Genomic DNA, 22,229 nt, shown 5'->3' with positions numbered 1-22,229 from the left:
ATATAACAGCTGTTTAAAGCAAATGAGATGCTTCTGGCATTTATTTATTCCGTAGTGTGCCTTTCTACAGGATGTCAGGGGTTTCTGGGGTCTGAACTGGGGGTCTTTGGGCTTGCATGTGGCTGCCCCATGCAGTGGACCACAAAACTGCATGTTACAGCATCTGCCCTGGCAGTTTGGCAATCCTCAGATCTCGGACTGACCTCACACACCCAGACTGGTCATTGCATGCACCTGGACAGGGGAAAAAATATATTACTGGGATCCCTATTCTCATTAAATCTTACTAAACTGATAAGGCATTTCTGAGCTCTGGCATGTTGTTGCATCCTTTGGTTGTACTTTGGCTTGAGTCTCAATTCTGCCTCCTGCATTTTATTTTGGTTCTGACTTCTCTTTGTTCCCAGCTACCAGTTTTCTCCCATGTCTTCTGATTCCAGCATCCGATGCTCTTGGCCCAGGGCTAGCGCTGTCATGGTGACTGGGAGTACAATTCACATTCTCTGAAGCTATTGATATATTCTGCCTGGGATGATGAAAACTAGCATTCACTCCCACAAAGTCTTTTGGAATGAGGTCACGACACAGGATTCTTCTTAAACATTCTGAGGGGGTGGTTAGTGATGGGAAATTGTTATCCATCATACACAGGGCCTTTTTTCAGGGAGTACTCACAAGAACTCAATTCTGGCACCTCATAGGTGGGTTCCAGCACCTCTCAGATGGGCACTAAGTGAAGCTATTCAGTTCTTTATGCTTAAGCCAAGAAATTGTTTCTATAACTACATTTAGCATCAATAGTCACATTAATGGCTCGAGACTACTGAGGAAGCCCAGAAAATTGTGCTCAGGGAGTGGGCTATCAGCCAACCCCAATAAATTGGCCCTGTTGGGGGCGAAATAGCAGCTCTTCAACTTTATGGATTGCTAGGGCAAAACAGGGGTAGAACGCTGGCACCCTGTCTTCCATCTGCACTTCACAGCTACCGGAAACATTGTCAAACTTACCTACCTTCTTCTTGAACTTAGCTAAAAAGCAAGAAAAAACAAAAATAGAGTCAAGAAGTTGTAAGAACTTACTAAAATCTGACACTGCAAGTTCACTTTATTTTAGATAGCTTTTCATGGCACTTTTGTAAGCAGTTGGCCACTAGTCAAGAACAGAGCAAAACAAAGTACAAGTGCTTTGAAACACTTTGCTTCCGAGCAGGTGTGACTGCATGGCACTGAGCACTGTGGAGACCTGATTAAGCCTGCTGCACATGCTTTCCGCAATTAATTATGCCTTTGTTTTTAATTGGATAAAGGTAAAGGGACCCCTGACCATTAGGTCCAGTCATGACCGACTCTGGGGTTGTGGCGCTCATCTCGTTTTACTGGCCGAGGAAGCCGGCGTACAGCTTCCGGGTCATGTGGCCAGCATGACTAAGCCACTTCTGGCAAACCAGAGCAGCACACGGAAACGCCGTTTACCTTCCCGCAGGAGAGGTACCTGTTTATCTACTTGCACTTTGACGTGCTTTCAAACTGCTAGGTTGGCAGGAGCAGGGACTGAGCAACGGGAGCTCACCCCATCATGGGGATTTGAACCACCGACCTTCTGTTCGGCAAGTCCTAGGCTCTGTGGTTTAACCCACAGCGCCACCCGCATCCCTTTTAATTGGATAGCCATTGCTTATGACTTTATTGTTCTTTGAATGTTGCTACCCACCTTGCGCACTATTTCAATCAGTGTAAATGTGAAATACACATGAGTCTGGATGGCAACAGAGGTGATCTACAGTGTGGTCCACAGTCCTCACTTACAGGGTCACAGAAGGCAATCTGAGGTGGGTAATGAGCTGGAAACTGGAGCCATGAAACAAATCAGGAGTCAGGACCAAAGAAGAACAACCAAGGAACAGAAACACACCAGAGCTCAGGAATATTGTGTTGCACTAGCAAGGGCCGATCTCATAGCCTTTCCTGTCTAGGAGGGTTCAGTGACCACTGTGAGGGATGGAATCAGTTCAGGGCCTGAGGATTCTTCACTGAGAAGGTCCCCATCTGCAGTGCAGAAGCTCATCACATGGGGCAGCTGCCTGCGGAGTTTGGCACCTCTTGACAATTGTTCAGGAAAAAGAAAGCATTTATTGTGCTAGAATATCTTGTCTTTCAGAAGAAATATAGCTTTTGTATTGAAAATTGAACTTCAAGACAATTCAATGGAATACCTTTTGTGAAGCAGTCTTTAATCTTTCAGTATGTATGTTTCCCAGTCACAGGGGTTCCCCAAACATTTTCCTTATATAGAAGTCATGTTTTATTAACCGCACCTAGGACCAGTACTATTGCACCTAGCAGACCAATTTATAGGAGAATATTTGCAAAAACTAGTTATTTAAGAGTCATTTTTTAAAATGTGAATGCAACCCATCATTCCATATTCTGCCTTGAAAAGACTCCCCCCCCCCCTCAGGAAACACTGAAAAATGCTGACTATCAAAGAGTGATGAAATGTATACGTAGTTTGGCCTTGGGGAATGCTGCTCATGTTCCATCTCAGATAATAGCTTCAAATGAACCGAATTCTGTACTATACAAATGTTATTCAAATAATGGAGCCCGGGGAGCTGGCAAGTACCTTGAAGTCAATAAGAGTGATGCTCATGGCTGTCAGCTCTCTGCAAAGTGCAGGTAATGTGGCAAGAAAGATGGAAGCTCAGCTTTAAGATTTCAATCAGCTGGTAAGTTTATTCAAAAAAGAAATAGCCCCCCCCCATTTCCCCCCTTATTGGAATGATGTTTAAGAATCTTTCATCTGCAATGACTCCTCAGTAGTTGTTCTTTAAAACAAAATAAAAGCCCTGTGCTGGGTGACCTTTCCTTGTTTTCAGACAAACTGAGAATTTATACTTGGCACTAAAATCAGGCAATTGTGATGAGAGTGAGAACACACAAAAACATTTATAGTGCACAGTCGTACCTTGGACCCTGAATGCCCTGGAACTCGGACGTTTTGGCTCCTGAATGCTGCAAACCCAGAAGGGATTGTTCCACTTTGTGAACATTCTATTGGAACCCGAATGTCCGACGGGGTTTCCACAGCTTCTGGTTGCTGCAGGAATTTCCTGCAGCCAATCAGAAGCCACGATTTGGTTTTGACTGTTTTGGAAGCCAAACGGACTTCCAGAATGGATTCCGTTTGACTTCCAAGGTACGACTGTACATCACTCCAAATTATTATTATAATCATTATCATTATTATAATCATTATTATTTCTTCTATACTACCCTTCATCTAAGGATCACAGGGTAGTTTACAATGTAAAAGCACAAAAAATACACAACATATATAAAATACACAAAAAAATAACAAACAAAAGCAATACTCCTCCCCCCCCCGTTTAAAAGATCATAGATTGTTTAATTAGCCAAAGGCCTGACACCTAAAGATACACAACAAAGCCACCAGGTGAGCCTTGCTGGGAAGAGCATTCCACAAATGGGGAGTCACCCCATAAAGGCCCATGTTGCCATCCACTGGACCTCTCGTGGAGGAGGCGCATGAAGGGACAGTTCATATGGGGAGAGGCTTGTCTGGAAATTGTCTGGAAACATTGCAAAATTCAGAGAAGTGTGAATTTCAAAAGATGGCGGCACTGAGTTTGTACACTGTCTGGGAAGGTGTGAATTTGGTATACAGTGGTACCTCGGGTTACAGACACTTCAGGTTACAGACGTTTCAGGTTACAGACTCTGCTAACCCAGAAATAATACCTCAGGTTAAGAACTTTGCTTCAAGATGAGAATAGAATTCGCGCGGCAGCGGCACAGTGGCAGTGGGAGGCCCCATTAGCTAACGTGGTACCTCAAGTTAAGAACAGTTTCAGGTTAAGAACGGACCTCCAGAACGAATTAAGTTCCTAACCTGAGGTACCACTGTATTCACTTTTAAGTACATTCTGAATAAAATTTATCACCCACTCCAAGATGCAAAGGAACAGTGTGATGTAGAAGTATTATCCCATTGCTCTTTCAATTATTCACCATCTTTTAGTGGCTGCCCCAAGTCAATTATTTGACATCAATCAGAATAAAGTCCTGCCCACTCCTTTTCTTATAACAAGCCATTTAATCATCTACAGTGCAGAATGAGGTTTAAGAGATAACTGAATGACATTTATAATATTCTCAAATATTTTGACTAATGAAATTAGCGGTGCGCACAGGAGTTCTGTGGGTATTAAGGTAAAGATTAAATCATCGCAGGGACATTCCTGTGAATGCTGTAGTGTGCTGAGGTCTCCTTGGCAAATATGAGAGGTGGCGAGTGAGTCATTTCTGGAACTAAACAAAATAAATATAATTAAACAGCATTGCTTCGTCTTCATTCAATGGAGCTTGGTTAGACAGCCTGATTTTAGGCATTCCATTCATGGAAGCCTCAAAAGTGACATGAGAAAAGATCCTCAAGTGATGTAAATGAATGACGCTCTACTGACCAGTAGATATCCTTAAGCAAGCATCTGGCAGTCAAAGATCCTATTAGGAAGCCTTGACAATGCTTCTGTACCAGCCTTTCCTCACTTGTGCTCCTCTGAGAATGTTCTAAACCACCACCAAGGGGCAGAATTCCTATCCACTGGCTAACAGTTTGACAAATGTTCTGTCTGAAAGTGAGTAGAGAGTATGAAGAGATTGCTATTTTTGGTGGGAGGGGACACAAAAAATCTGTCACTGTGTAATTGTCTCATTTGTCTCACTCACTGGATCATCACCTTGTTGTGGTGAGTGGGCTTGCACGTTCCTATGACCCTTGTGAGCGAAGCCGTCGGAAGTCTCATACTCCCAGCAGGATCACCAAAGAGGAGGAGCTAGACAAAGAATGATCCAAGAAGTCCTCAACAGCAGAACAGGTGGATGATAAGAAGCAGTATGCTACAATGGAATCTACTGGTAATCGTAATACTCATGCCATCAGAATAGAGCCTCACTGTGAAGACTGTACATTGGTCATCGTGCACTTATCTATGCACATAAAACAAATTCACACACAAGCATCTTCCAAAAACCCATACCAAACCCAAAAAAGTCCAGTGACAATTGGCAAATGGTAACGGAGGAAGGTCCATGAAATCTGGAAGCCCCTAGTCATGAATTGGCACATGGGCAGTGGATACAGATTCAGTTGTTCTAACTCAAGAAATGAGGCAGTTGAGTAGCTTGGCAGCTGTATCCATGACTGAACATTCTTATTTAGGATCCACTCTGCTCACCTGAAAAGGGGGAGGGGCTAGAAAAGGTGACATAGTCTGCCTCCCTTTTTCCCTGACTGGATTACTGCACCCAGTGGGGTCACCACCCAGCAGTAGTAAAAGACAATTGAACTTTGGAACATGGGATATACGGACGTTGCTGGATAACACAGATAATGAGCATCCTGAACGCAGGACTACCATCATTGCAAGAGAGCTGTGACGTTTTAACATCAATACTGCAGCACTTTGAGAAACTTGAAGAGCAGGAGAGGGACAACTGAAGAAAGAAAAATGATGTTACACATTCTTCTGGAAAGGTCTACCTGAATGTTAAATACATGGATGAGGCTTTGCTATTAAAAACGATTTTGTGAAGCTCTTGTCAGAAAGTTGCATTAATGAGCAGCTTTCAACCCTTTGAATAAAACTCTCTAAAACCCAACAGGCTACTATTCTAAGTGCTTATGCCCCAACAATGGATGAAGACATTAAAGAAAAAAATTACTCTCATCCTATCAGAGCTGCCTAAGGAGGATAAAATTATCCTCCTGGGTGATTTTAATGCAAGAGTTGGGTGAAATTTCGATCTGTGGCATGCGACTATTGGGAAAGAAGGGATTGGCAACCAGAATGGAATCTTACTTTTGACTGTATGAGCAGCACGGAACCTTGTTATTACCAACACACACTTTTGACAATAAATAAATAAATTTAAAACATCATGAAGGCACCTAGTCAAACCACCGACACCTCTTAGACTGTGTAATTGTCCAAGCTGAAGATTGCAACAATGTGCTCCTTACCTGAGCTATGACATGTGCCGATGATCAGAGGTGGAGCTAGCTGCTCTGGCACCCGGAGCTGCACACATGCTGTGCACCTGGGGGCATGGCTAGCCACCCACAGGGGCAGGGTGAGCATCCCAAGGGGGCGGCATGGCAATGTCACCGATGTTGACATTTTCCATTCCACCTTAAGGAACAGGCATGAGATTGTTGTGTGTCACTTGTCTGTTTACACTCCAGCACAGTATGCTGGGAACTTCCATTTGTGTATAGATTTTGCTTTTTGCTGTTCTCTCTGAGATGACAGGAGAGAGAGATGGCATGCTTCTGTGTTCTGATTTATGTTTAATAAATCTGTAGCTATACCATGACTTCATATGCCTCATGCCTACTTCTGTGTGTGCAGTACACTCTGCTAATTGTGTGCCCTGGCTTCTAAAGTCTGGGTCGCTGATTTACATCAGAGCACAGGCCGATGGAAGGAGACGTCTGAACTGGGGCTTGCCAGCTGGCCTCTCGGCCCTCTGCATGTCGACAACAACCCCTCCCCTCAGGTATGACACCCAAGGCGGACCACACCCACCGCACCCCCCTTCCTCCGCCAATGCCGATGACTGTTGGACAGATTGCTGATTAATATGTTCCATTATGGCTATCGAAATTATACCTCAACACAGGATTCAAGGAACAAAACCAAGGCGCAAAATGAACACTAAAGCCCTTCAAGGTCCTTTTAAATGGGATTGCTTCCAAATGACTTTTAAGGACAAACTGCTTTCAGAGTTCTGTGTCAACACCGAGGAACACTGGACCAAGCTAAAAAACATCCATTATTGCAGCCTGTGAACAAACTATTGGATACCAAACCAAGAAACACCAGGACTGGTTTGATGAGACTGACAGTGAGATTGAACATATTATTGACAAGAAAAGGAAGGCCTTTCAAATCTGGCAGAGATAGAAACTGCATCACTAAGGGGAAAAAACCTATGCTAGGCTGAGGTTCAAAGAAGAACCAGAGAACTAAAGAACACCTGGTAGATAAAAAAAGCTCAAGAGATCTAGCACTTAGCCGACACTCATGATGCACAGAGTTTCTTTAAAGTCACAAAGACCATCTATGGGCCAATAAATCATAGCATATGCCCCCTACACTCAACAGATGATACCACACTTCTAAAAGATAAAGGAGCTATTGTACGGTGCTGGAAAGAACATTAGCAGCATCTCCTTAACTGCAACTCCTCTCACAAATTCCACAAAAACAAATTAGAGATGAGCTTGCAGTATCTCCAAATCTGGGAGAGTTGTGTACAGTTATTAACCAAATGAAAAACAACAAAACTAGTGGACCTGATGGGATACCTGCCAAAGTCTTCAAAGTGGGTGGAATTGAACTCACACAATTTCACAAGCTCATCGAAAAAATCTAGGAGAGAGAGGAGATCCTAGCAGACTTTAGGGATGCCAAAATTATCAATTTCTTTAAAAACGGTAATAGAACAGATTGCGGAAACTATCGAGTCATCTCTTTATTAGCTGTGGCTAATAAAAAGCAGTGGGAGGAGCTGCCTCAATAAGCCGTCTCCTGTCCTTAATTGAAGTGTGGTAACCCAGGAAAGCTGCAGAGTATAGACCACTGACAAGATGGTTTTCAGAACCCATCAGCCACCTCAAAAGCTAAGTAACTGTGGTAAAAAGAAAACAAAAATGAAAGCCCAAGAATAAGAATTTCACTGACATTTTCTCTTCCTTTGGCACAACCCTAGATAGACCAGACTAGAGCTGCAGCAGAAGACACTTCTTCTCAGCACATAGCTATACTATGGAGATCACTCCCATGAGCTTTAAAAGGGGGTTAGACAAATTCATTTGGGGAACCTTATCTATGGCAACTAGCCTTGATCCACCCTAGCTGGAAGCAATAAGGTTTCTGGACACCAGTATGCCTAAAACCACAGGTGGGCAGAGTACTGTTGTGTTCATGTCCAGCATATAGACTTCCCACAGATATCTGGATGGCCATTGTGAGAACAGGATGCTTGAACTAGATGGGCCATTGGCCTGGTCCAGAAGGAACTTCTTATGTTGTGCAATCCAAGTAAGAAGACAAACAGTTTTAAATATAGGTAGGTAGGTAGATGATAGATAGATTAAGCACACTTCTCCCCACATCTCCTTTCTTTGGTGTTTGCAAGTATTAAGATACCCTATTCCTTTACATAAGATTTCTGAGCATGTTGGGTTGTATTCTCCTAAATTGCATTCAATAGACATGTTAGCCACGCCCATTGATTATAAGTAAACTCCGATTGTGAATTAGTTGGAGTCAACCCTACGTATTTGTCATAAAAATATAATACCTTTAAAAAGCAGGTTTCTTCAGAAAATGAGCACACTGTATCCAACTCAGTGATCCAGACATAGCAATGCTTAGAGCAGACCAACTGAAAGCAATGGGATTCAAATTAGTCATGAGTAGATTTGCCTGTGTGTTACTTCCAAGTAATGTACTTAGAAGCATTCAAAAGAAAAATAAAAGTTTGCAGCCTTGAGCCACTAACTCTAAGATACATTTCCTGGAATTCACTGCAACTAATCCCCATGTAAAGTACTAGATTGGGCCAATAGCTAACTAAGTTTCATGAGCACTGGGAAACTTTTCATTTTTTCCTTTGAATGTACTAATAACAACTAACAGAGAATAACTTATTTTATGTAGCATAGTGAGACCAAACATTTATTTGCCAGCAGCAGCATTTTCCCATTGTGCCTTCCTGAAACAGTGATAAAACTGCTCTCAGTGACACACTATTCAATTAGTGTTCTCTAGAGAACCAATGAGTATTTGAGAGACAGTTACTGACTTCCATGTCTTTCATTGAGACAAGGCCTTTGAAGAGCCTCCATGGACTTGATAGATGATTTAACTAACATTTTAGTCAACTGTCTGAAGAAGTAGAAAATGTCAGAAATGTTTTAAGCAATCGAAGAAGAGGCTATGCTAGAAAAAGTGAAACTTTTTAAGGCTAGGATTACAGTGATCCTAATATCTGCTGGAGGCAACCACTGGATATCAAGGTATTTTAATAATATGTGTGTTGTAATCACAGACAAAACAGGGTGGGCGGGGGTGGACCTGCACCCAGGATAAATGCCAGTGTGAGATGGCTGTAGCATTTTTTCATGGGCAGGGTATCTCCACTGCAGCGCCCCCTGGGCTCAGCACCTAATGCAGCAGAACCAGTTGCACTGCCTTAAACCTACCTCTGCCATGTCATCCAGTGGCCTCTGAATTTCAGAAATCAGTGCAGCCATAGCCCTGATTCCATGTGCTCTGGCTATGTCTATTTGCCAGGGATTGTGGTGTGAGATTTAGGACAAACAAAGAGGAAGTACTGCTTCATGCTGTGCAGTGAATCTATGGAATTCACAACTCAAAAATGCACAAATGGCCATCAGCTTAGAACAAGAGGCAGCATGTCTTTGAATATCAGCTACTGTGGAACAACAGCAAGAGAGAACTGTGATGCTCATGATTTGTTTATCAGCCTTGGCTGAAAGGAGCATCTCCACCACCATCATTCAGAGCTGACACTGAGGTCCTTCTGGCAGTTCCCACACTGTGAGAAGTGAAGTTTCAGGGAACCAGGCAGAGGGCGTTCTCAGCAGTGGTGCCCACCCTGTGGAATGCCCTCCCATCAGAGGTCAAGGAGATAAATAACTATATGCAGTTCAAAAAAGCCTGGGGAAGCAAAGAAGTTTTCATCTGCTGGTGGAAGGACAACAAGGAAGAAGCCAGTCTAGCTTCTCTAGAGAGGGAGTTCTAAAGTATGGGAGCAGCCACTGAGACTTGGAACGCCCTCCATAGAGATGTTAGACTGGCTCCTTCACTGTTGACCTGGAGTGGTCACAGGAGTGGAGATGTCGTTAAAACACCCCTTGAGAGGAGAGGAGAGTAACTTCCTTCTTTGCTTTGCTAATACTACCCACTCTCGAGACCGAAAATATAAGCCATGGTGGGATTCCTTAGAGGATTAAGCTACTAAGCGTGCCTCAGATTTTAATGATTTCTAAACTTTGTTTTCAAAGTAGCTTTAATGATGCTTGCTTGGATTTTCAAGAAAGAAAGAAAAAAACAAACACCCACCCCACTTTTCTTAGTATTTTCAGCCATGCCAACTACTCCCTTCACTCTAAATTAATTACCTTAGTTAGGTTCTGGTTATAAAATAGATTGGACAAAAAAAAAGTAAAGAAAGAAAATGACATGAAGGAAGTGTAGTTTAGCTGTATTGATTAGACCGAAAATCCAATTCGCTGGTAACAGAGGGTGTTTTTTCCCTTAGCATTTCCCAAAAGCCAAAGAATACAGAGACATTTGAAAGAGGCTACATCATTAGAGGAGAAAAGTAGATAGAAATGAATTAATTGAATAGGAAGCTGCTTTGAACTACCGAGTGCAATTATCTTTGATAGGTTACTCATTTGACAGAGTTTACTTTTTATTTTATTTCCCCTTTAGAGTTTCAGCATTGCAGTTACAAGCAAACTTTGTGAGCTTATTGGCACCAGAAAAATGTTAGATAGCTGTGAGCCTTGAAGAGTAAATGTATCCCTGTGCTAAAAAGATCCATAGGGGATGTTCAGGCCTCAACACGCATTAGATTTAGGGAAAGGGCTGTAGCTCATTAGTAGGGAATCTGCTTTGCATGCAGAAGGTCCTGGGTTTAAATCCTAGCATCTCCCAGTAGTGCTGGAAGAGAACCCTGTCTGAAATCTTGGAGGCATTGCCAGTAAGTGTATCAGTTTCCTAGGTTCGGAAGACTGCGTGTCTGTCCAGTCAGCTAAACTCTCATGTTCTACAATTTTATTTAATCTTCAACTTTATTAACTTGAAGAAAACTTGAACAGCAAACAACTTGTATATCCAGAAGAAGGATTAGTTCAGTGGTTCTCAAAGCATGTGGTGTGCCAGGAGAGGATGGAAAGTGTGTTGTGAAGATTCAAGGACAATCAAAAAAACGTTTAAACATTTTAGTGTAGGGTCGTATAGTATAGTACTAAAAAAATGCAGAATTAACTCATTGGCTTTCCATACATACTTAAGGTACATATATGTAAGAGGCTTGTTTATATTTTGGAAATGGTTTATGTTTTTATGTAGCTGCATTGTTTTATACTTTCTGTTGTACTTTCTGTTTTGTACACATGAACAACTAAAGACCATTGAGTTCAGTACCACTGGACCACTGAACTCCAAGGAACTGCACAGAGTTAAACTGTGGATCTTGCCCCCACAGGAGGCAGTGATGGCCACCAACATGGGTGGCTTTAAAAGATGATTAGACAAATTCATGGAGGACAAAGCTATCAATGGCTGCAAAGCTTGGTGACTGTGTTTCACCTCTCTGAATACCAGTTTCTGGGAACTGCAGGTGGGCAGAATGGAGTTGTACTCATGTGCAGCTTGTGGGCTTCCCCTGGGTGTCTGGTTGCCTGCTGTAAGAACAGAATACTGGACTAGAAGGGCCATTGGCCTGATCCAATCTTATCTTCTTGTGAGGACATGTCCCTCTACCCCTTTCTGAGGTGCCTTTCAGAAATCTGGCCATGCAACTCAGAATTTATAGAAAAGAATGAAAATGGAAATTTCAAAGTTACCACCCTTGGAGACAGGAGAGGAGAAGACAGAAGAACAGAATTCTGTGGATTAGTTGTTGCACATAAATGCTGATTGGCTGATGGTCCCTGGAGTTCCAGGAACTACAGTGTAATTTTTTTTTTATGATAACCCCATTTGTTGATCCAAGGAATTCCTGGATCTGAATGCCCTGTACCAAGCACAGAGTAGTCTGCCACAAGATTTACAGCAAGGGGGCACAGCAAGGAGAATTATGGAAAAAAGACATTAGTTTTCATGTTGCTATTGTGGTGTAGTGGTTAAGAGCGGTAGTCTTGTAATCTGGTGAACCGGGTTCGCTTCCCTGCTCCTCCACATGCAACTGCTGGGTGACCTTGAGCTAGTCACACTTCTCTGAAGTCTCTCAGCCTCACTCACCTCACAGAGAGTTTGTTGTGGTGGAGGAAGGGAAAGGAGATTGTGAGCCGCTTCGAGACTCCTTAGGGTAGTGATAAAGCAGGATATCAAATCCAAACTCTTGAGGAAGAAATTCTAAAATAAAACTATAAGTGCCAGAAGAACACGTGGGTTCCCCTTTGAAATCAATGGGAACGATAAAAAATAATTCCCATTTCAGTCGGTGGGAAATGTCATGTTCTTGCAACCATTCATCATGAAATGAAGGGTGTTCTAATGAATCAATAATGACATAAATGTATAATCAATAATAACATATTCAAATCAACCATATGTACAATTTTATATACGTTAACACTCCTCCATCCACAAGGTTTATTTAACTTTTAACATTTTAATTCCCCCAAATTGTTGAAACCTACCCAAATAATTCAATATCTTCTCAAGCCACCGGAGGGGTTTCATTGTTTGTGTTTTCTGTTGTGAAAAAATAAAAATTTTAAACATTAATAATAAAAAAACCCTCTAAAAATGACATAAATGTACGTTTCAAAGACTAACAGATAGAATGAGAAGATTGTTTTCTTGTACAACACGGCATTTTTGGATCCCTTTGAGATGTGCTGGCAAAATAACCACTTGTCTGATTGTCTGGAGTGCGCATGATAATGATTTTGCTCCTGTTGCTTCATAGCTGTTCTTTGCCAAGTATTTTTCAGACCATTAAGAAACTAAGCACAGGCACAGCACTGTAAATTGTGAAACACCCACTGCTCCAAGAAGGAAGTGTTTTCTTATTACAAAGCAATAGAAGATAAATCTAGAAATGTGCATTCATTCCAAAATCTAATTTTAAACTGTTTGAATTATTCAAGCATGGAAGTGTTAGTTTTGCTCATGTACTTCACCTTTGGAGCCCCACAGGCTACATAATACATGCACTTCCGTCCACATTTTTTTTTAATATCCATATTTTCATGCATATTTTTTATTGGACAACTGTAAAATGCAGAGAGGTTTAAAGGATGCGTATTTTACAATCAGGTTTTCCTAAGAGTGCATTTTTGGTGCAATATTTTCTCTCATATAAACATTATTATTTTTTTGCATTCACTTTCCCCTAATATATGCTTTTGGTTGGAGAACTGTACCAGAAAATTCAGCGAAGTGCTATGTTTGAAGGATCCCTGTATTTTGGTTCACATACTGGCTTGGGAAGTGTGGATTTCCCTGCATCACTTCCTCTTAAAAAGGTTACAGCTAAACTGAGGCCTTATGAGTCTCTTCTTCCAGTTTCTCTTTCCCATACTCCACCTCCTTGACCTATGGTTCTGAAAGGAACAACATTCTGCTTGGCATGCTTCCTGCACTGTGATAGTGTTGAGATCATCTGCTCCTTGAAGCAAGTCTAGCATGAAAGACAGCTTCTGTGATGGTCCCAGCTCAGGCTCCACAGACTTCAGGCTCTGGACCACCAGCCTCAGATCCTGTGGGCTTGAAACCATGTTGCTCTGGAAGCTCTGAACCACCAGCACCAGGAGTGTGGTAATACATCAACCCCACCTCCAACTCTGAGCTGGAGACCAGGGTCATGACAACAGCTGTTTCACAGATGCAAGTTTGAAACTCTTCTGCATAATGACTACTTCCTGTGAAGTAGATTTATGGTTCTATGACACAAGCAGTAAATTGCCCCTACTTTTCTTTTTCAGTGTTTAATGAGCTTAAGGTACAAGGGGAAATGGATCTCTGAAAGAGTAGCAGAGCATCTTACAGGCACAGTTCTCCTTGATGACTTGCCAGGTCGAAAGTCATGAGCCAGCCCTTTCTAATTACTTCATCTAAGTTTTACATCTGAAGAATTTCCATGCCAATGAACTTCTTGTTTACTTCCTTCCTGCATGAGCAGTACTTTGCAGCAGATCAATATGTACCTCTTTTCTTTCTTTCTTTTTTTTGGAAATGGTATCTTTTTTTTCTTTGTTCTTTCTTGAGAGGAAGCCTCAGGTGGCAGGGAAAATGGATTCCAGCCTATAACTCATAGTGAAACACAGCAAATCAATTCCTCACTGCATCTGTTGTTATTGGTTTGCTTAGCATGCTTTGCAAAATCTGCATTAATGGTTGATAAGTGTGTGGACTGGGAACCAGTGAGGTGCCTCTGTCTTGCAGACAAGAGAGCTTTCAACTCTTTGCGCCAAGGTTATCTTGTTTTGGATGCAGCCAGTGGTATTTCTTAGCTCATCAAACAAAATGAACATCTGCTCTTTCATGTGTAAAGAAGACTGTGGGGACTAAAGAATATTTTTTGCTGACAAGCCCTTTCCATAACACATCTTGGAAGCAATGTTTAAATAACACTGTGAGATGTCATACTGGCACATAGATTGCATAGAAAACATGATTATACAATCATTATAAGGGGAGAAATGGAAATATTGTTGATTTGCACAAATGTTGTCACTTCTGTGGCCTGGAATACATTTACATTGAGAAATCAATATCCTCACCTCTTGTTTCCCTTGTATATTCTGTGTTCTTCCTTATCTTCCTGTGTATCTGATTGAAAACAGCAGACTGGATTTCCAATAGTTCTATAGTTGCATAAGATTAAAAAGGGACACAATACCTCCCCCCCCCATCTTGATAGTTTTGTACCATCAAAATGGACAATGCATCCATTTTTCAAAACAAGATTAGAATCATAGAATCATAGAATCATAGAGTTGGAAGAGACCACAAGGGCCATTGAGTCCAACCCCCTGCCAAGCAGGAAACACCATCAGAGCACTCCTGACATATGGTTGTCAAGGCTCTGCTTAAAGACCTCCAAAGAAGGAGACTCCACCACACTCCTTGGCAGCAAATTCCACTGTCGAACAGCTCTTACTGTCAGGAGGTTCTTCCTAATGTTTAGGTGGAATCTTTTTTCTTGTAGTTTGGAACCATTGCTCTGTGTCCGCTTCCCTGGAGCAGCAGGAAACAACCTTTCTCCCTCCTCTATGTGACATCCTTTTATATATTTGAACATGGCTATCATATCACCCCTTAACCTCCTCTTCTCCAGGCTAAACATGCCCAGCTCCCTTAGCTGTTCTTCATAAGGAATCGTTTCCAGGCCTTTGACCATTTTGGTTGCCCTCCTCTGGACACGTTCCAGTTTGTCAGTGTCCTTCTTGAACTGTGGTGCCCAGAACTGGACACAGTACTCCAGGTGAGGTCTGACCAGAGCAGAATACAGTGGCACTATTACTTCCCTTGATCTAGATGCAATACTCCTATTGATGCAGCCCAGAATTGCATTGGCTTTTTTAGCTGTGGCGTCACACTGTTGGCTCATGTCAAGTTTGTGGTCAACCAAGACTCCTAGATCCTTTTCACATGTACTGCTCTCAAGCCAGGTGTCACCCATCTTGTATTTGTGCCTCTCATTTTTTTTTATTTTTTTTTGCCCAAGTGCAATACTTTACATTTCTCCCTATTAAAATTCATCTTGTTTGTTTTGGCCCAGTTCTCTAATCTGTCAAGGTCGTTTTGAAGTGTGATCCTGTCCTCTGGGGTGCTAGTCACCCCTCCCAGTTTGGTGTCATCTGCAAATTTGATCAGGATGCCCTTTAGTCCATCATCCAAGTCATTGATAAAGTTGTTGAATAAGACCGGGCCCAAGACAGAACCAAGTGGCACCCCACTAGTCACTCTTCTCCAGGATGAAGAGGAACCATTGATGAGCACCCTTTGGGTTTGGTCAGTCAGCCAGTTACAAATCCACTGAGTGGTAGCATAGTCAAGACCGCATTTTACCAGCTTCTTTACAAGAATATCATGGGGCACCTTGTCATATGCCTTGCTGAAATCAAGGTAGGCTACATCCACTGCGTTCCCTTCATCTACCAGGCTTGTAATTCTGTCAAAAAACGAGATCAGGTTAGTCTGACATGACTTACTTTTCAGAAATCCATGCTGACTATTGGTGATCACAGCATTCCTTTCTAGGTGCTCACAGACTGTTTGCTTAATGATCTGCTCCAGAATCTTCCCTGGTATTGATGTCAGACTGACTGGGCGGTAATTATTTGGGTCCTCTCTTTCCCCCTTTTTGAAAATAGGGACAACATTTGCCCTCCTCCAGTCTGCCGGGACTTCGCCTGTTCTCCAGGAATTCTCAAAGATGACTGCCAGTGGTTCTGAGATCACATCTGCTAGTTCTTTTAATACTCTTGGATGCAGTTCATTTGGCCCTGGAGACTTGAATACATCTAAACTAGCCAAGTATTCTTGTACTATCTCCTTAGTTATTCTGGGCTGTGTTTCCTCTGCTGAATCATTTGCTCCAAATTCTTCAGGTCGGGCATTGTTTTCTTTATCGGAGAAGACTGAGGCAAAGAAGGCATTGAGGAGTTCAGCCCTTTCTGTGTCCCCTGTTTGCATTTCACCATCTTCTCCTCTGAGTGACCCCACTGTTTCTTTGTTCTTCCTTTTGCTACGAACATACCCATAAAAGCCTTTTTTGTTGCTTTTAACCTCTCTAGCAAGCCTGAGTTCATTCTGTGCTTTAGCTTTTCTGACTTTGTGTCTACACGTGCTGGCTATTTGTTTGAATTCCTCTTTGGTGGTTTCCCCCCTTTTCCATTTTTTGTACACATCCTTTTTTAATCTTAACTCAGTTAAAAGTTCTTTAGATAGCCACCCCGGCTTCTTTAGGCACCTTCCGTGTTCCCGTCTCATTGGTATTGCCTGAAGTTGCGCTTTTACTACCTCCCTCTTAACAAACTCCCAGCCATCATGAACTCCCTTTCCTTTTAATATTACTGTCCATGGGATCTCACCCAGCACTTCCCTAGGTTTTATGAAGTCGGCTTTCCTAAAGTCAAGAAATTGAGTCCTAGTATGCTTGGCTGTTCCTTTCCACTGTATAGTAAACTTCAGAAGAGCATGATCATTCACGCCTAATGATCCTTCCACTTCTACCCCACTAACCAGGTCATCAACATTGGTTAGGACCAGATCTAAAATGGCTGTTCCTCTTGTTGCTTCTCCCACTTTCTGGACAACAAAGTTGTCTGCAAGGCCAGTGAGGAATCTGTTTGACCTTATGCTCTTGGCTGAGTTTGACATCCAACAAATATCCGGGTAATTGAAGTCCCCCATTACAACTATCTCCCTTTTGCATGCTTGGCCATCTGTTCCAGGAAGGCATCATCTATGTCCTCCGTTTGGCTTGGGGATCTATAGTAAACTCCCACAATGAGGTCCCTGTTATTCATCTCTCCCTTAATTTTGACCCAAATGCTCTCACTTTGGCTTTGAGGTTCTAAATCTTGGATCTCTTCACAGGTATACACATCCCTGACATATAACGCCACTCCTCCTTTCTTGTCTGGTCTGTTTCTCTGAAATAGATTGTAACCCTCCATTATTACATTCCAGTCATGGGACTTATCCCACCAGGTTTCAGTGATGCCTATTATGTCATATTTAGTTTGCTGTACCAAGAGCTCAAGCTCATCTTGTTTATTACCCATGCTTTGCGCATTAGTGTACAGACATTGAAGTCCATTAATCATTCCCCCGTGTCTCTTATTTAAGGATTTTTTCCTCCCACCACTAGGTCTGCGTACTGTTTGCTCCATTTGGTCTATGACATTTGGATGATCATCTTCATCAATTGATAGGCTCCTACCTTCAGGAGCACTGTCTTCCTCCCCCACATTAGTCAGTTTAAAGCCCTCCTGATGAGGTTTCTGAGATTTTTGGCAAAAACATTCCTCCCAACCGTTGTGAGGTGCAGCCCATCTCTTGCCAGAAGTCCATCTTCAAGAAACTGCAGTCTGTGACCTAAGAATCCAAACCGTTCCTGTTTACACCATTTGCAAAGCCAGCTGTTCACTTCCACTATTTTTCTCTCTCTCCCTGGGCCACGTCGTTCAACTGGGAGGACAGATGAGATGACAATTTGTGCATTTAATTGCCTCAATTTCCTGCCCAGAGCCTCATAGTCTCTTTTGATCTTCTGGAGGCTATTGCTTGCAGTGTCATTGGTTCCCACATGAACCAAGAGATTCTTTCAAGCATTTATGTGATGTGATCTGTAATGGAACTAGAAGCATCTAAACCACCACCACCACTCCGAAATTTCCTGTTATCCACAGTTCAGTATATTATTTTAAAAGTTGGTATCTCACGGTCCAAGATATAAATGAATTCAATGGAAGGAGATGGTTTAGGATTGTTTTAGTGGGACTAATTCAGTATAAATCCACGTGCTGTGTCACAGTGAGAACCCTGTTTTTTAGTATAATTTTTATTAAATATTTGCTTGGTTTACAAAAGTACATGCATTGTTTCTTTTTCAGAAAGATCTTTTTCTTTTTCTACAAATCAGTTACATTTGTTGTGAGACATTAGTGTTGAGTACAAGAACACCAGAAGCTGCCTTACATTGAGCCAGACCATTGCTCCATCTAGCTCAGTGTTGTTTGCAACAGAGGTTGCCGACCAGCGTTCACATTTCAGATTTTGAGAAGGTGCTGTGGTTGCCTATCATAACAGAACATGACTGCCAAAGGGAAATGGAATAACACACCCACCCACACACCTGTGAGCAGCTGCCAGGCAGCCTCACCATCCTTATAGGAAAGCCCAACTGAGGACTTCAAGGATTTTTATAGAAAAGCAAGCGCCCAGGAAAGCTGCACAGTGCAGGTCACTAGAGAAATGATTTGCAGAATGAAAGAAAGGACACTCACAAACTTTCCTTCACCACTTTGAAAGTGACAAACGTACAACAAAAACCAGCACCCCACCCATAATAATTTCAACAACATATTATCCCCTCTTTGATAACTTTTAAATGCTTTGTATTCTCTCCTTAACTGATCTAGATTGATAAAACAAAGGCAGGAGGATTTTGTTCAGAGCACCACTAATATAAACCCTGAGCTCTTGCATTTACGTGCATATTAACATGTTTGTTTAAGGTTTACATCCTGCCTTTCAATCATCTGGTCCTCAAAGTCCTCAAATTAATACAATATTATTTATTTATTTTTTTAAAAAATATTTCTAAAACACCAACTTAGATATATACATTTAAAAAACTCAGGATAGTGTACCAGAAAAGCATTAAAACTTTTTAATGTAGTGAACCATCCTGTGAGCTACAGATGAAGGGTGGTATACAAATTTAAATAACAACAACAACAACAATAAGCCAAAACCATAAAATTCTAAAATAATAAAATACAGAACAAATGAGCAACACTACATCACTTGGTGAAACAAAAGTGACAAAATATCAGGATTGTAGGTGCCCAACTGATTTCCATTAGGCACAGTATCCCAAAAGTCTGATACTACTCCACAAAAAGTCTTGATTTGCGTGAAACCTAAAAGATTATGAAGAGGTCACAATTGTCTAGCTGCTATATAAGGGACAAGGCTTTTTGCAGGCATTATAACAGGTTCGGGGGGAGACGCCACAATGGTGCCCGTGGGCACCATGCTGGTGACCCCTTTTGTAAATCTTCTTGTGCTTCATCTGAGTTCCACAGATAGGGTTGGGGTAAAAGTTGCCTAGATGATACACTTTCTACTTCCTTCCTTCTAGGGCTGAAGTAGTTTTCTGATGTCCAGAGAGTCAAAGGCTGCATTCAAGCGGGGTAATATTTGGGGACTGCATGCAAGAGATGGGGAGGGCTGAAACTGGATGGGGGGGGGAGCTAAAAGTGGATGGGGCACTATTTTCCCCCACCAACACCTTACCCTCTTTATTTCTGCCATCCCCTGTTTTTCTTCCCTATTTTCCCACTCATTGTCCCTCACCCCCCCCCCATGAAATTAGGCTGAGGGCCATACTTAACCCTTGGTTTGTTAGTTGCTCACCACTGCCATAGTATATTATGCATCCATAATATGCATGTCTCTTGAAGGTTTGACACATGCTCCTCTTTCTGTATTGAAGTTGCCTTTTGAGTTGAAGTCCAGCGATGTTATCATCACATCTGAAGACAACTCCAGCATGGCAAAGCAGCAAAGGTTCCTTTATAGATGGGTTCAGTGTGTGTTAGATGGATTTGTTTTGAAATGAAATTTTGCATCCTTCGAAGCCAGCATTCTGTCTTCTCTGCAGGAGCAAGATTCATATTGTACCTGCTTGCTGTTTGTTTTACATCTATTTCCATGAATGCAGACATCAATGGGATTGCCAGGCTCATGAGCTTAGCAAAGAATGACTGTGAGTCAGAGACATCTGGTCTATAGCCATGTAAAAATGAGGCTTGTAATCATTTGTTTAATGAAGCTATGACTTATCTACTCCCTTCATATGTGGGGTATGCAATTTCTTTGCTCATGAAGAACAAAGATGCAATTCGGAAGCAGTTTTCTTTTTATCATAAATATTCATGAATATATTGCCTTAAAATGGGATGATGCTAAAGATGCTTACCTCTTTCTGCAACCCATTCCTGATCATGAGATTAAGTTTGATCTCTAGAGTACTGGAAACTGAGTTGACAAATGATCTGATAGAACAGCTTAATTTTCAGGTATAAAGCAAAATTTGCTTGCTTGCTTTAATCTTAGTTTTGACTGCTTATGATTTAAGATATATGGCTCTGGGGTAGCATCCAGTATTAGGCTAAACTTCCATAGTTTAGTGAATGCTTATAAAGGTAAAGGGACCCCTGACCCTTAGGTCCAGTTGTGGATGACTCTGGGGTTCCGGCACTCATCTTGCTTTACTGGCCGAGGGAGCCGGTGTACAGCTTCCGGGTCATGTGGCCAGCATGACTGGCGAACCAGAGCAGCACATGTAAACACCATTTACCTTCCCACTAGAGCGGTACCTATTTATCTACTTGCATTTTGACATGCTCTCAAACTGCTAGGTTGGCAGGAGCTGGGACTGAACAACGGCAGCTGGCCCCTTCACAGGGATTCGAACCGCTGACCTAGGCTTAATGGTTTAACCCACAGTGCCACCTGAATGCTTATGTTTATGCACAAATGCTGACAATGGGCTGTATTCAACTAAATCATTGCAGTAGTAGAAGCTTTCCTCTCTGTACAGTGGTATCTCGGGTTAAGTACTTAATTCGTTCCGGAGCTCCATACTTAACCTGAAACTGTTCTTAACCTGAAGCACCACTTTAGCTAATGGGGCCTCCTGCTGCCGCCACGCTGCCAGAGCCCAATTTCTGTTCTTATCCTGAAGCAAAGTTCTTAACCTGAAGCACTATTTCTAGGTTAGTGGAGTGTGTAACCTGAAGCGTATGTAACCTGAAGCGTATGTAACCTAAGGTACCACTGTAATTCTATAGTTTTCATATGAGGCTGTATCTGACTAAGGGAGAAATCCTCATTATGGGAAATTGGCATAAATTAAATTAAATTAAGTCATTATAAGGTACACCTGGTCCAAACTCCATTCAGGAGCGGGGCCTCGACTGGCTGAGGCAGCCTAAGTCTGGTAGAGGGAAATCAAGCCTTTAACATAGAATTTGGTTTACACCACCCTATTTGCCAGCCTAAATTATTCTGGATTACTGGGTCACGTGACTGAAAAGAAGAGAGTTAGGGTCCACCTTCCAGAAATGTTTTGATTAGTCAAATCTGCAAAAAGAAATGATTCACACTACCATGCAGGTGGATTTCCAAATTGCTGCAGAAATGCGGAGAACTAAATTTAAGAATCAAACAATGACAAACTCCAAGAACTGAAAATGTCAGATTTAACCTTCATCCTCACCCCTCAACACACAAATACACACACATTTCTAAGGGGAACTTTTCACAGGGAAGATGAGCCCAAAGGAATTCATAGCAGTTTCCCCCCTCCTTTTGGCAATAGGCATTTCCTCCCATTACTTACAAAGGGTCACTTGTGATTCAGATTAATGACCATTGATTTATAATTATCATTGCTGATAAGCAGAACATTATAGTCAGCAAGATAGAGATGTCAGAAAAACAGGGCAAGTGCCATTTTCAGATGCATTAGTGAGATCATTAAAGCCAAGATGCAGACATCTTTAGTATCACTTCGCACAAGCCTAGGCATCACTTTGCACAATAACCAGGCCTCAATACAATTTTGGCTATTTAAATTCCAAGAAGGACATAAACTAGTTAGGTAAGGTGTAGCAGAGAGTGACAAAAACGATA

At 42.0% G+C, this 22,229-nt stretch overlaps 1 long non-coding RNA gene across 1 annotated transcript in view; it reads right to left on the bottom strand.

Moving 5' to 3' along the window:
- Positions 1 to 1,392: 1,392 nt before the first annotated feature.
- LOC310845138 overlaps positions 1,393 to 22,229 on the bottom strand; it is a 198,898-nt gene continuing 178,061 nt past the window's right edge. The window contains exon 3 of the long non-coding RNA XR_014564503.1: positions 1,393 to 1,473. This is a non-coding gene — a long non-coding RNA (uncharacterized lncRNA). The remainder of the gene's footprint in view (positions 1,474 to 22,229) is intronic.

The sequence above is a fragment of the Podarcis gaigeae genome, assembly GCF_964106915.1.
Source record: "Podarcis gaigeae genome assembly, chromosome: 5".
Taxonomy (NCBI): domain Eukaryota; kingdom Metazoa; phylum Chordata; class Lepidosauria; order Squamata; family Lacertidae; genus Podarcis; species Podarcis gaigeae.
This window is presented reverse-complemented; position numbering and strand designations above follow the sequence as displayed.